Raw genomic sequence first — 14,808 nt, 5'->3', positions numbered from 1 at the left:
AAGGCTTCCGTTTCCGTTCCTCCATCTTTCATTTCTCTTCTGACCTCAGATCCACGGCAGTAAACGAGGAGGAAACAGACACTCCATACTCCGACCTCATGAAGATCATCAAGACTGACCCGGAACCTTCTACAGGAGCTACTGAAGTGTCTGGTCCTCCTTCGTTTCACCGCTAATCTGATCTACAGGACGTTACAGAACGCGTCGGGGTGATCACCGCGATCGCCGTTAGGCGAGCAGGGGGCACGTTTTCCTCTGGAACGCCGTAAATATTTCTGTCAGCAGGACAAAGCGGCTCAATATCACTTTGCCGAAACGCGACGTTGACATCGATACCTCCGTTCCACCTGGACGAGTTCTGATGGGCCGAGGAAATCCGACCAGAGAAAATCGTTCAGCAAGTGCACTCCTCGAGCTATATTTATACCACAGTCGTGTGTGTGATCCGCCCTAAAACATTGATCAGGGGCTAAAGTAACAGTCTCACACTCACACACACACACACACACAGGTTATTTTTAACATCTGGATTGAACATTTAGAATGTTTTCATCTGTAATGTACATCAGGGTTTTGTTTTGTTAAGTGATTTGGCCGGTCAGCTTACTTCCTGAAACTAGCGCTTCTTCAGCTGTGCGCTGGAGATACACTTCCTTGTTTTTCGGTTGGCCCTTCCAAGGTTCTCTGTAGAACCCAACAACCCTTAAATATCCCATTTGTTCTAAAAAAAAAAAAAAAGAGCGCTAAAAGAACAGCCGGCGTCTTTCTCTTTGAGAAACAACCCCCGTCTCTGGAGTGCGACTCTCAGGGGAACCTCCTCCTCTCTTCTGCACTCACTCCTTCCCCTGAGAACATGAGATATTCTGGCTTTAGTGCGCATGGAAGAACCGCTGCTGTACCTTCGGTTGTAGCTCTGGAGAAGCCTACAGCTTTTTTCAGAAGAACCCCGCAGTTCGTGTGTGGTCACTTACAGAGGTTTGTTAACTTTAAGAAACCTGTAGCTGCTGTAATGCGAGCGAGAACTGGAACTACGGTTCACAGGACATTAAATGTACCTAGAAACGGATAAAAAAGCATGACGTTCATTAATAGATAGAGAAAGGGCTTATCGCCGTGGTGTAAGTGGAATAAAACACCCGGGACGTGCTGTTACGGGACAGTACAGTGACTCCGCGTCATCACACCGCCCCGCTGTTGGTTATTGTACCGTGACAGTGTTTATTATTTACATAGCTCACACAAAGCGTCGCTTATTTCCACTTAATGTACTGAATTACACGCAGAAATCCTCCAGCGTGCTACTGAGTCCTGCTTACTTCATAATCAAAGGAAAAGTTCCGCCAGTGGCAGTGTTATAAAGAGCGAGCCGCTCATGACGCTTCACTCTGAGCCACCGGGAGACCGAGTTCCAGCTGATTTCAGCACTGTGCTGGGATTTCATGTAAATAAATAAATAAATAAATAAATAAATAATGTTTTTTAAAAAAAAACTGTAAACAAATCTCTCGCTTTACTTCAACCACGTAAGGGAAAATTCCCAGACGCGCGTTTACGATGTTTCCGAAAATATGTGTAATGTCTTCCGACTTGCTGAAACCCGTCCTGCTGCTGGAACGATCACACCGCTCTCACCTCAAGCGCTGCTTGTGATGTCGGGAGCGTCGTGGTTAGGGTTCTCCGCGGGTGTCTGAGAGGTCACGGGTTCAAATCTCAAGACGTCCCAGAGCCTTTTGAGGGAAAAGTGCATTGGAGTCCTCGGCGCTGACCTTGCTTTGGGTTCTGCTTCGCTTGTAAATATGTCGTTTCAACCCGGGTTGGATTTGAACCAGTAAACAAAACACTAGTGTGTGTGTGTGTGTGTGTGTGTGTGTGAGAGAGAGAGAGAGAGAGAGAGAGAGAAGAGGGCATGGGATGAAGAAAGAGAGTCGTATCACACTGACGGATGTTTTAAGACTCGGTGCATTCCTGGAAGATGGTGTAACGTTCGAGAGCCCGAGGCGGTCGGAGGTACGTGCGGAGATTCTTTATCAGCGGATATCCGAGAATCCGAGGCAGGGCAGCCTCCGCGCCTCAGAGGGACGAGGAAACAAGAACGGGAAGCGATACCGGCAGAAGAAAACGCTATAGGTACAAATTCACTGCCTCAACAGATAGAAGAGTAGTCTTTAGGATCAAACATTTATCTACAGTACATGAGTTTTTCATACAGTGCCGTGAAAAAGTATTTGCCCCCATCCTCTCATACTAAATTGTTTCAGAAATTAAAATAAAAGAAAAAAAAACGGAGGCAGTCTGGGTAAACACAACATACAGTTTTTATACTATAATGATAACGTTATTTACTGAAGCAGAAACGTTCTCCAATACCAACTGGGTCTGTGTGAAAATGTATTTGCCCCCGTTGTTACTAATTCCCCAAATCTATTAAAGTGCATTGATAACGGGGTTCAGCTGGACGAGACACAACCAGGTCTGATTACTGCAAACCCCGTTCACTCACATCTACACTTACACAGAACTTTCTCAGCAGCAGGAAGTTGGTGAAAAGGTCTTACGCAGTAACACACCGTGGCAAAGCTGAAAGAGATTCCAGAAATGGTGAGGAGGAAGGTGATTGAAGTACATCAGTCTGGGAAGGGTGACAAAGCTATTTCAGAGGCTCTGGGACGCCAAAGAACCCCAGCGAGAGCCGTTATCTCCAAACGGAAAAACTCGGCGCGGTAGTGAACCTTCTCAGAAGTGACAAGACCTTCCGAAATGTGATCTCTGGTCCTCTTGGGATTCGAGCTCGTCACCTTTTGGTCTGCACCATGAGTCGTAACCAGAGCAGGAGCCGAAGAACCCGAAAGACGCCAGGATGTAAAAGGAGGGTGGAGGTTCAGTGAGAGATCCTGATAACGTGGACGAAATTGAAGTTTTGATAGTGTGGAAGAAACACCGAGGAGATGTTTGCAGAACAAGAAGACCTTTATTCGCTGCATATGCATTACAGTACAGTCAAATGATATTCTTCACGTATCCCAGCTTGTTAGTAAGTGGGGGTCAGAGCGCAGGGTCAGCGGTGATATGGCAGCTCTGGAGGAAATGGGGTCAGGTCATGCTTCAGGGCCCAACAGAGTCAGCTCGGAGTTGCCGAGGCTTAAAACCTACAACCTTCTGATTAGGTACCCTGAGGCTTAACCTTAAATAACCTATAAGAATGCTACTACAGATAGGGTGCAAAGTCTGTCAGCATTGGGACCAGTGCAGAAATAAAAAGGAGGACGAGAATAGATGGACCATCTCCCACATGGGGAACCAGTTAAGAAGGGTGGAACTTCCCGGACCTCCACAATACCCAACTCAGGTAAGAGAGGTCCGCTCGGATCACGAGCGCCTGCAGGGCTGATTCACTCAGTCGGAAAATCCACACCTTCCAAACTCTGCTCAAAATCTTTCTACCAGGCTTCTTCAGCCTCGGTAAATCCCTCTCTCCGAATCTCATACCCCAGTCTCTCAGGTCGCTGACCCACATTGCACATGACAGCTTTAAAAAGGGCTTCGGACCCTGGACGTCCACCATTTGTCATCGTTATGATTTTTGGAAGCAGGTCAGAGATCCAGGGGGAAGTTCAGAAGACAGAGAGAAGAACTGTTCTTTCCCCACACGCTGTGTAAACCTCTCAGCCGTCAGTCAAGCACGACCCTGAGTTCCCGCGGCCGGAAGGTCAGAACGTGTTGTTATTTCTCTCTCCAGCTTCCTCTCTCGCTGTCTTCTTGTTATTTAATTTTTACCAGCTGCTCTGATCTAGGGCAGACAGCGAGAGAGAGAGAGAGAGTGAGAGAGAGAGAGAGAGAGAGAGAGGGAGAGAGAGAGAGAGCGAGAGAGAGAGGGCGAGAGAGAGAGAGAGAGAGCGAGAGGGAGAGAGAGAGAGAGAGAGACAGAGAGAGAGAGAGAGAGCGAGAGAGAGAGAGAGAGAGAGAGAGAGAGCGAGAGAGAGAGAGCGAGAGAGAGAGCGAGAGAGAGAGAGAGAGAGAGAGAGAGAGCGAGAGAGAGAGAGAGAGAGAGAGAGAGAGAGAGAGCGAGAGAGAGAGAGCGAGAGAGAGAGCGAGAGAGAGAGAGAGAGAGAGAGCGAGAGAGAGAGAGAGAGAGAGAGAGAGAGCGAGAGAGAGCGAGAGAGAGAGAGAGAGAGAGAGAGAGACAGAGAGAGAGATAGAGAGAGCATTTTACAGTTCAGCGCTTCCTACTGAGACGTTAATCAACATAATGAGTGGCTTATTCTCAGTTTGGGTCAAAGTGACCGTTTTTTAACGGAACAATATTGTAAACGATGTTAAATTAATGTCTTCCGCTCAAATGGAAGTTAAACATGCGTTTCAGAAACCGTATTTCTGTTACAGAGACGGAGATTCGGGCCAGATGTTCTGGTCATTCTGACCCTGAAACTAATAGGATGGAAGAAACGTGTCTGGAGTTCACTGGAGTAAAAAAAATCCCCTTCTCGTATTTCCACTCCCACTCGCCCATCGGGAGGAACTCGCAGCCCGGGACGTGACTCTGGGACTGTATGTAGATCAGTCCTGCCGGATGCTAACGTAAACACTGCAGGAGCTTTGCTGCACAAACTAAAATCACTTCACGTACGTCCGTGAAAGAAGTTCGTTCCTGTTCTCGCTTACGTTACAGCGGCTATAAACATCATCCATCCTTCACCGGCCCTCTCTCTATTCCCTCTCTCTCTATTCCCTCTCTCTATTCTCTCTCTCTATTCCCTCTCTCTCTATTCCCTCTCTCTCTATTCCCTCTCTCTATTCCCTCTCTCTCTATTCCCTCTCTCTATTCTCTCTCTCTATTCCCTCTCTCTCTATTCCCTCTCTCTATTCTCTCTCTCTATTCTCTCTCTATTCTCTCTCTCTATTCTCTCTCTCTATTCTCTCTCTATTCTCTCTCTCTATTCCCTCTCTCTATTCCCTCTCTCTCTCTATTCTCTCTCTATTCCCTCTCTCTCTCTATTCCCTCTCTCTATTCTCTCTCTCTATTCCCTCTCTCTCTATTCCCTCTCTCTATTCTCTCTCTCTATTCTCTCTCTATTCTCTCTCTCTATTCCCTCTCTCTATTCCCTCTCTCTCTATTCCCTCTCTCTATTCTCTCTCTCTATTCCCTCTCTCTCTATTCCCTCTCTCTATTCTCTCTCTATTCTCTCTCTCTATTCTCTCTCTATTCTCTCTCTCTATTCCCTCTCTCTATTCCCTCTCTCTCTCTATTCTCTCTCTATTCCCTCTCTCTCTCTATTCCCTCTCTCTATTCTCTCTCTCTATTCCCTCTCTCTCTATTCCCTCTCTCTATTCTCTCTCTCTATTCTCTCTCTATTCTCTCTCTCTATTCCCTCTCTCTATTCCCTCTCTCTCTATTCCCTCTCTCTATTCTCTCTCTCTATTCCCTCTCTCTCTATTCCCTCTCTCTATTCTCTCTCTCTATTCTCTCTCTATTCTCTCTCTCTATTCCCTCTCTCTATTCCCTCTCTCTCTATTCCCTCTCTCTATTCTCTCTCTCTATTCCCTCTCTCTCTATTCCCTCTCTCTATTCTCTCTCTCTATTCCCTCTCTCTCTATTCCCTCTCTCTATTCTCTCTCTCTATTCTCTCTCTATTCTCTCTCTCTATTCTCTCTCTCTATTCTCTCTCTATTCTCTCTCTCTATTCCCTCTCTCTATTCCCTCTCTATTCCCTCTCTCTCTCTATTCTCTCTCTCTATTCCCTCTCTTTATTTAAAAAAAACATCAACGCAGCTTGTCATGTTACGAGGAACCGTGAAGAACCTCCTCCTCTGTCCTGAAGATGTCGCTATAAAAGTTACAGCGCTGACACTGGAGACTCCTTCCCATTACAGACAACTTCACACCATCGTTCCGTTTACGTGGAGCGTCCGCTGTACACGTCCACGTGAATGAGCTGTCGCTATAGAAACGATAACATGCTATGTTATAGGAAAATTAAAGACTCTCTGGCCAATCAGAATGCAGAATTCAACCACTGTGAACGTTGAGGATGCGTCAGTGCGTTTAAATAAATAAATAAATAAATAAATAAATAAATAAATAAGGGGAAAAAAGGTAATCATCCCTCTGTTTCACAACTTCAATCACGTGCATCCTCTCAGTCTCCAAAAAGGAGTCAGTCAGTTCAAGAAAGATGTGTGTAGTGGAATAATATAACCGGAACATCCCTCCCTCACTCTTCATATCACAACACATTGTATTTCTCCGTTTTTCTCACTAGATATCTCGCTGGCTTTACTCCATTTCCGGGGGTGTACAAACTTCTGCACTGGGCTGCATGTCATGATCACGGAATGAAAGACGCGAGACAGGCCAGCTGTACTGTAGCCGCTTAAAGTTACTCCTTCAATCGCGAGGGCGAAATGTTTGTTTCCTCGTCGGGAATTTCGCATCACGTCCGATCCAAACGAGAGGAAAGACGTTTCCAGATGGAAGAAAGGAAGATAAATCAGCGCCGTTGTTCTGGATCTTGTTGGATAACGCTCGTCCGTCAGTCACATTAACGGAATTCGATATCTTCCTCTTCGGAGCTTGTTCTCTCGCCATATTTCATCTGATGTGAGGCCAGATTCCCACAAGCTCCTGGGACGAGGCGGGAAAATGCTTCTCTAATCCTCTTTTCTGTAAGTGGGTTTATTTATAAAGCAGTGTGACTGGGTTCGGCACAGAACTCATAAAAGCTGGTGTTGTTCGCAAATAAGCGAGGACGTGTGTGTGTGGGGCTATTAGAGGCTTTTAATGCGTAATGACCGCACTGTGTGTGTACAGATACGCTTCCCGCTGTTTCCTTCCTGCAGCTCGGGAAATGATTCCGCACAAATGTTCCTCAGACTTTACACTATTCACCACCGTGGGTCATCTCCTAACAGCGCCGTACTGCGACGTCGCCGGGAGACCGTTTCCACCGCCAACGTGATGACTGACCGACAACTATACTTTTTATCCGTTTATAGTTACGTTTAATATCGTGTTATTCTTTATGTTAAAGCAGCGATGAAGAGTCGCTCGGAAGAGGCTGCTTCAGCACCGCGGCAGTGAGACTGGTGTCAGGAAGAACACGTCCCCGTCGGCAGCCCGACCTCCTCTTCTCTTCTCCTCTCGCCCACGTGACTGTGAACACACCGTGATGATCACACGTTCACTCCTCACCGCTACCTCACATTCTACATCGGTGTTCCTCAAACCTTTTCACACCAACGAGCCAATTAAAAACATTCACAGACCATCTAACCCCCAGTCCCGCCCACAACAACGCGCAGTTTAAGGGTATAGCCCAGGGGTGGGCAGTCTTATCCGGAAAGGGCGGGAATCCGGTGTGCCTCCTGCTTGGTTGATGAAAACCTGCACCCACACCGGAACTTTCCGGATAAGACCCCCCCCCCCCCCCCTCCCCGGTATAGCCTGTTGCACTTTAGCCTGATGTTCTATAAGAGTTTTAAACCTCGTGTTTTGTTGTTTCTGTTGCTATATTAATGGGAAGAACGGAGCTGCTTCTTCTGAGACATCAGTGAGACGCTGATCTGGTTTCGCTGCTTTGATTTCAAGAACAAGCGTGGGGAGATCCATCTTCACAGTTGTAGGCGGTTGGAAACAGTTTAGAGCAGAGTCGGCCAGCTCAGGATGCTCAGGTTGGACGTGGACCCAAAAGTCCGTCAAAGATTTCTCTGTAAAAGTCATCTTCAGCTCTCCGTCTGAGGCCGTTTCCTCAAGGCTAACCTCTCTCTGAACGCTTGGAACTGACATGTTGGATGTGCGTTTTGTCTCCAAATGGAGTTCTGATCCACTCAAAGCCTACACGTCCAGTTCTGGGAAATATCTTCCCGATTGCGAGTGAAGGCCTTGGAGATGTTCCTCGAAGGCTGCAACTGTATCGTCATCCAACTCCTTCACTCCGGCAGTGAAGAGAACGACCGTGAGCGAAGGGACACAACCGGATTCTTGAGGTTTTGAGACGGGAACACCACAGTTCCATCTTGATCGTTATCCCGGACGGTAAAGATGCTGGCGGCTTTTCCTCGCGGCGCTGAACTCAACGCGTGGAGAGCGATGGAAACATCAGCCAGGTATGGCAATTTTGCAAGCCATAGGAAGTCATGGAACCTGTCACACAGTTCATCACTCTGATGAATCACTTTGTTCTCTGTGAATGCAACAGTGTGCTGCTGTGCCATTTGGTGCGACTGCACTTACACGCACGGCTAGTCCCGTGTAGTTTGCTGTCATCGCAGTTGCACCATCTGTGCACATGCCAACACGTCTCACCCAGGTGTGGTTGTGTCCTGTATGAGGCCGCTGCAGCCTTCGCATTTTCCCCAGGTACAAAAAACTCCGAGGCCTTCTCCGTCACGTGTCCGTTAAGTTCATCGCGTTTTCACTCAAATAATTCGACAGGTTTCCCCGTGTACGCTATGTGTTTACCTTCTAAACGCCGCTCGATTTAGCTGGCTTCATAGCGATAGCATTAGCCAACGATCTGTGGCGCAGAACATAATGCGGTTTGGGATCCTCCTCATCCCCAGTCCAAAAAATTCCAAATTTGATATAATACGCTATTCACAAGTACTTAGCTTAATAAATCTGATACGCACTCACTAGCGCACTCACTAGCTAACGTTCTGCCCATTTTATAAAGTTTAACACCACTACTAGAAACTAATAAATACGCTAACTAGCCAGCTAACAAGCTAACATGATCATACTTTATATATCTTACAGGGGAAGCTAAGATCATTGCTGGTCAATTCTTTAGTTCTACACCACGACTAAAAACAAATAAACATGCAAGACGTGTTCTAGCTAACACTACCTATCCAGCTAGCAACCTAGATAGCTTATACAAGTTAATGTTTGTGATTTAAAAAAAAAAAAAAAAATCTATGGTTTATAGATTTTCGAAAGAAATAAAGCTTGCTCTATTCCTGGGCAAGTTCTTTGGGTTCTTTGTCATTACAAGAAAAATAAATAAACATGCTAATTACCAAGAAAGTTTCTAGCTAACTCTGACTAACCAGCTAGCTATCTAGTTCGCTAACAAGCGACTGTTAATGACTAAAAGGTTTTTATGTATTTATATCCCTTATGGAACTTCCTGCATGAGTTTTAAACCAATAAATATGCTAGATATCCAGAAATGCTCTAGCTAAGGCTCAGTAGGCAGCTAACAACTTAACTAATAAACTAATAACTAAACTTAACCTGACTAATAGTCAAAAGAGTATATATCTTATACACTGTATCTCAGGCAGCTGGCAAATTTTATGGGCTATTTTTTAAAATGTATTTTTAGTTTAACAAACACCAACAAATAAAACAAATAAAAATGCTAGTTAACAAGAACGTGTTTAGCTAACACTAACTAGCCAGCTAAGTTGTTAGTTATCGAACACTATAAATTGAAAGTTTTGGTTTATGTATTTTATGGCATTAGATAAGTTTCTGGACCATTTTTAGATTAAACCACTATTAAGAACAATATAACAAAAATAAATAAACATGCTAGTTATTGAGAAATTCTCTAGCACACACTAACTAGCCAGCTAACAAGGTAACACTAGCAATTAAAAAATATACCTTTTGGATCTAGCTAACTTTCTGGGCAGTGTTTTAGTTAACATCGCTACAAACACTAAAAACACATAAACACTAGCTAGCTGTATTAGCCTCGTATTAGCTTTGGAGTAAATCTCAGACAGAGAAAACCGAGTCTCGTGGGCACAGGTGCATGGGATAAAGGGACCTGAGCTTTTGCTTTTAAGCTCTTTTTATTGATCTTTTTGTTTGTTAATTAGCACGCAACAACACACAGCTCTCGCTAACACCGTAACATGACACATGAGGGTTTAATAGAAAAAAGGAATCTTTTCCGTCCACGGTGCTCGAACTCGCTGCTCGAACTCTTCACAGATGTTTAATTAGCGAGCCATGGTTTTAATGAAGTTGACCTTTGTCAGTGCGTGTGTGTGTGTGTGTGTGAGAGAGAGATTCTCACTTCTTACTCACACCCCGTGAGTGTTTTCGATTCGTCCACTCGGCGGGAGATTATTAAACGTGTTAAAACATTTCGAGTTTTACAAACACACTCGTACCGGTTTAAGATCGCAGGACACATCTGTTAGCCGCGAGATAAAGTCCAGACGACCTTTTACTCACTCGAGCTCGACTGACAAAGCAAATAGGGGATCAAGTCGGAGAAGTGAGACTCCATCTGAGTTCGGCTCCGGAGAACAAGCTGTTTTTTAGGGTGATTTTTATTTGAATGTCTTTACTACAAAACTAATAAACACGCTAATGATCAAAGACGCTTTCTAGCTCACTCTGACTAGCCAGATCGCTAAATAGCTAGCTAAGAAGCAAATGTTAGAAGCCAAAACAGTTTATGGGATATAGCCTAACGAAGCTACGTATACTTCTGAGCAGGTTTTCAGTTTAACACCACTGGGGGGAAAAGCATGAATGAATGAACACGCTAGTTATCAAGAACGTTTCTGTCTAAGACTGACAGCTAGCTGTCTAAGAAGCTCAGTTCAGCAATTACACAATGACGGTTAACAGGTGTTATGGAGCTATTTTAGGGATTTCACACCACTAGTGGAAAAAAAACAAACAAACCATCACATGAGGTTGTAGATGTCTCTAAACGTAAATGTAGATAATGCTTACTAGCTCGCTAACAAGTTCATTCTAACAATTAAAGACGTTTATGGTGTTTAGGTTTGAAAAAAGCTAATACCACTACTAAAAAAAATTAATAAATAAGGTTTATTTTGTATTAGGAAATTCTGCATTATTTAAAACCGTTCAAATTTTTTGCCTTCCTGCTTTTCTTCACTTCCTGCTCCAGCTGTGTCGTAGCCACGCCCCTTGATTAATGTTAGCACCTGTTTCTGTTTTACACTGTATATATATATATATATATATATATCCCATGCTGCTATTTTTTTGACTATCTAGGTCACTTTGTAATTGTGCAGGTATTGAACGTGGTTCATCTGTTGCCCTGCACAAAGTTTTGGCACCCTTCGACTTCATCCAGTAATAGCAATGGACTGCTGGAAAACTTTTCAAAGAACACAGCGTTACTCAGAGGTTCATCTTTATCAGCCCGAGCTTCTTTTCCTCTGAAATAACATTCTCTCTCGCTCTCTCTCTTTCTCTCTCTCCCTCTCTCCGCAAGAGCAATTAGCCAAACACAGCAGCACGTTAATGCACTGTATTATATAATCATTTAGGGTTTTTTTTCTCCTCTCCAGTTCTTCTGAGCTCTCAGACGATTTTTGAACGCTGTTGATTTGCAGGGGCAATATCCTGAGGTCTGCTGACCTTATGCGAATACGAGATGTTCTCCTCTCCTACGTTCTACCGCCGGTGTTTTTTCTTTTTGCGATTTAAATACGGCACGGCCTCCAGGGGAAGCAGTGAGCGCAGTTTCAATAGACCGATAATAATTATAGTTTCCTCGTCGTGCTCGTTTCACCCTGGAATTACGCCGAGCCATTTACACGGACATGCTGGAACGGCGAAAAAAATCTGTGTGTATTATTACATGAATAATTTAGCTCACGTCTTGGCACACAGCAGCATTGTGTAGCGATGCTTTTAAAGCAGAGAAGCGTTAGTGGTTAAGTCACGGTCTTCTGTGATACATGGATCTTTTTTTTTTTGGCTAAAGAAGCTCACGGCGTGGTTCTATAATTAATACAGAACAGTAAATCAATGTACCTGGCTGTTCAAACTGTCACTCCAAACGAGAGTCAATTAGTTCGCTCTGTAGCTTTGTATCAGAGATGAAACATTTGGCTCTTTTCAATGACCCGAGTCATTTCAGTTCAGTTAAATGATTCGTTCACAGATTTGTTCAGTTGCATGATCGATGACAAACAGCGTGAGCAATTATTATTTTTTTAAATAGCTAATAATTGTTGCTATTTTGTGTTATTTTATTATATTGAAAGCCTGAAGGAGACTCGCTGAACTTACTGACTCATCGGATTCACTGAATGACAGAATGACTGAATGATTCACTGATTGAAAAAAGATATCTCCTTCCCGAAATCGCGGTCATGACTGAAACGATTCCCTGATTCAAACACTGATTCACTGAATCTCAGAGGAGTGGATCTCAACCTAAGATTAGAAAAAAGATTCACTGCAATCAAACGAGCCAGAAAGAGACTCACTGAACTTACTGACTCAACTGATTCACCGATTCACTGAATGAAAGAGACGAGCAACTCTCAGCAACGGCTAAAAGATTCACTGATTCAAACACCGATTCACTGAACGAAAAAGAGAAGCGAATCACGGCCATGAGAATAGAGTCACTGATTCGCTGAATAACAGATGAGCGAAACTTGGTCATGACTGAATGATTCACTGATTCAAACCCTGACAGGAGAGAATCTCCGTCGTGATTCGTTCCTCGTTAAACTAAACCACTTTTAAACAATCAAAGACCTGTCCATCTTGTCTTATTTAAGTAACAAACTTCATTTTCCATGCAGGGATTTTGCTAATGAGATGAAATGATCAAATAATTGGAGTTGTTATCTACACTGAGTAGCATTTTATCCCAAACCCTGACACGTAGTAATTAGCTACTTCTGTTAAAGCCATTGTCTTTGTCACTAACAGAAAGTAACTGAGGAACTCAGTGTAAGTCACTGTTACGTCATGTGGTGTTTAGCATTACTCGCTAACACTACCGCAGTGCTACGCCGAGTAACTCTCTATAACGCATTAACGTCACCTTCTTTAACGTGGTGTTTAGTAGCTAACGCTAATGTCGCATTTACTAGCATTTAATAGCTAACACAAGACCCTGTGCTAAGTAAAAGGCTAACGTGACGTTTTAATCACAGGGATGTGGATGAATTCCAGCTTCCTGTAACGGTGTTCTGTCGCTTGTGTATTTCTCTACAGGTCCGGACGCCACTACTCTGTCCTGCTGTAAACACCCAGATGTTTTAGCGCGGAACGTAAACGTGGTGGACGCAGTGTTTACAGGACGGGATGGACAGTAATTACACACCGGAGATTTCAGTGGTGTGTGTCTTACAGCTGCGAGTGAAACACAACACACACACACACACACACACACACACACACACACACACACACACACACACACACATTACCATTCAGAGCAAATCCCGTTCCTCCAGCAGCGTCCTGGTTCCTCACATACGCCTGAAATAGCGAGGTTTTAATGTTATAAATAGCGTTTATAAACACACACGGAGTTATTACTGTAATTAACCTGAACTGGGACAGCGTGTGTGAGTAAACATAAACTTCTACTTTCTTAATGGTTTTTATTTGCTTTTGTTCATTTTTTCTCTCCTTTTTCTCTCCATAATATGGCATAAAACAAATAAATATTACTTTTATAAAAACTTTAATTAAACAAGCGCATTAACAAGGAAATGTTTTCCTTCGTTTTATATATATATATAAATAAATAAAATTAATTTAAAAATATATGAATATTACTTGCAGTTTATATCATGCCGATGCCAAATATAATAATTTTCAACGTATACATTTCTAAATTTATAAATATAATTACAGACATAAACCGTATTTTAGCTAATGGTTCAATTTTAAGGATTTTTTTTTTTTCTGTGGTTTTATTATTTTTGTTTTGTTTTTATTAAATAATTATTCCATTTTATTTGTCAGGTTTTATGAATATTTTCTGTTTTATCTTCACATTTCCTGCTATTTATTTATTTATTTATTTATCATATTCCTTTTCGGGTCTTTCTCCCAGAAGCCCTTTCCTTATAAAACATCACGAAACCTACACGGAGATGATTCTGCTTCAGTGACGTCATCACTCCTGCGCCTCACTGACACCACACTGCTGCTTTCTTCTTCTGTGAAGCTTCTCCAGGTTTCTCCTGCAGCTTCTTTCAGTAGTTGTGTGTTTCGGGGGGGTTTCTCCCTTCAGTCTCCTCTTCAGGAGGTGAGATGATCAGTTGGGTGAAGGTCTGGTGATGGACTTGTCCAGACTAAAACCTTCCACTTTTCCCCCTGATGAGGTCCTGTGTTGAGGTGGAAGTGTGTTTTGGATCGTTGTCTTGCTGCATGATGAAGCTCCTCCTGATTCATTCGGATGCGTTTCTCTGTAAACTGGTAGACACAGTGTTCCTGTAAAGTTCTGAATTCATTCTGCTGCTCCATCATGAGTTCATCATCAATAAAGATCAGTGAGAATGTTCCAGAAGCAGCCGTGCAAGCCCGAGCCATGACACTACCTCCACCAGGTTCCACAGATCAGCTCGTATGTTCTGGATCATGAGCAGATCCGTTCTTTCTCCACACTTTGGTCTTTCCATCACTTTGGTAGAGGTTCATCTTCGTTCCAGAACTTCTGTGGATCATCTCTGTATTTATTTGTGAATCTCAGTCTGGATTTCTGACTCTTACTGCTGATGAGAGGTTTACAGCTCGTGGTATGGCCTCGATATTTCTGCTCTCGAAGTCTTCTCTGAACGGTGGATTGTGAGACCTTCACCCTGCCCTGTGGAGGATGTTGATGTCACTGACTGATGTTTTTGGGTTTTTCTTCACAGCTCTCACGATGTTTGTGTCATCAGCTGTTGTTGTTTTCCTTGGTCGACCCGTTCGGTGTCTGTTACTCAGTACATCAGTTTCTTTCTTTTTCAGGACATTCCAATTCATTGTATTGGCTATACCCAATGTTTGTGCGATGCCTCTCATTGATTTTCCCTCTTATTTCAGCTTCAAAATGGCTTGTTTTCCTCCCACAG

General features: G+C 43.6%; 1 long non-coding RNA gene across 1 annotated transcript; it reads left to right on the top strand.

Moving 5' to 3' along the window:
• The first annotated feature begins 7,441 nt into the window (after positions 1-7,441).
• Positions 7,442-13,346, top strand: LOC128632827 (uncharacterized). Its single transcript, XR_008396384.1, has 2 exons — positions 7,442-8,100; positions 12,956-13,346. It is a non-coding gene; the product is annotated as an uncharacterized LOC128632827 (long non-coding RNA).
• Positions 13,347-14,808: the final 1,462 nt, after the last annotated feature.

This window comes from Ictalurus punctatus, chromosome 5 (assembly GCF_001660625.3).
Source record: "Ictalurus punctatus breed USDA103 chromosome 5, Coco_2.0, whole genome shotgun sequence".
Taxonomy (NCBI): Eukaryota; Metazoa; Chordata; class Actinopteri; order Siluriformes; family Ictaluridae; genus Ictalurus; species Ictalurus punctatus.
The sequence above is the reverse complement of the archived record's forward strand: the minus strand, read 5'-3'. Positions and strand labels throughout refer to the sequence as shown.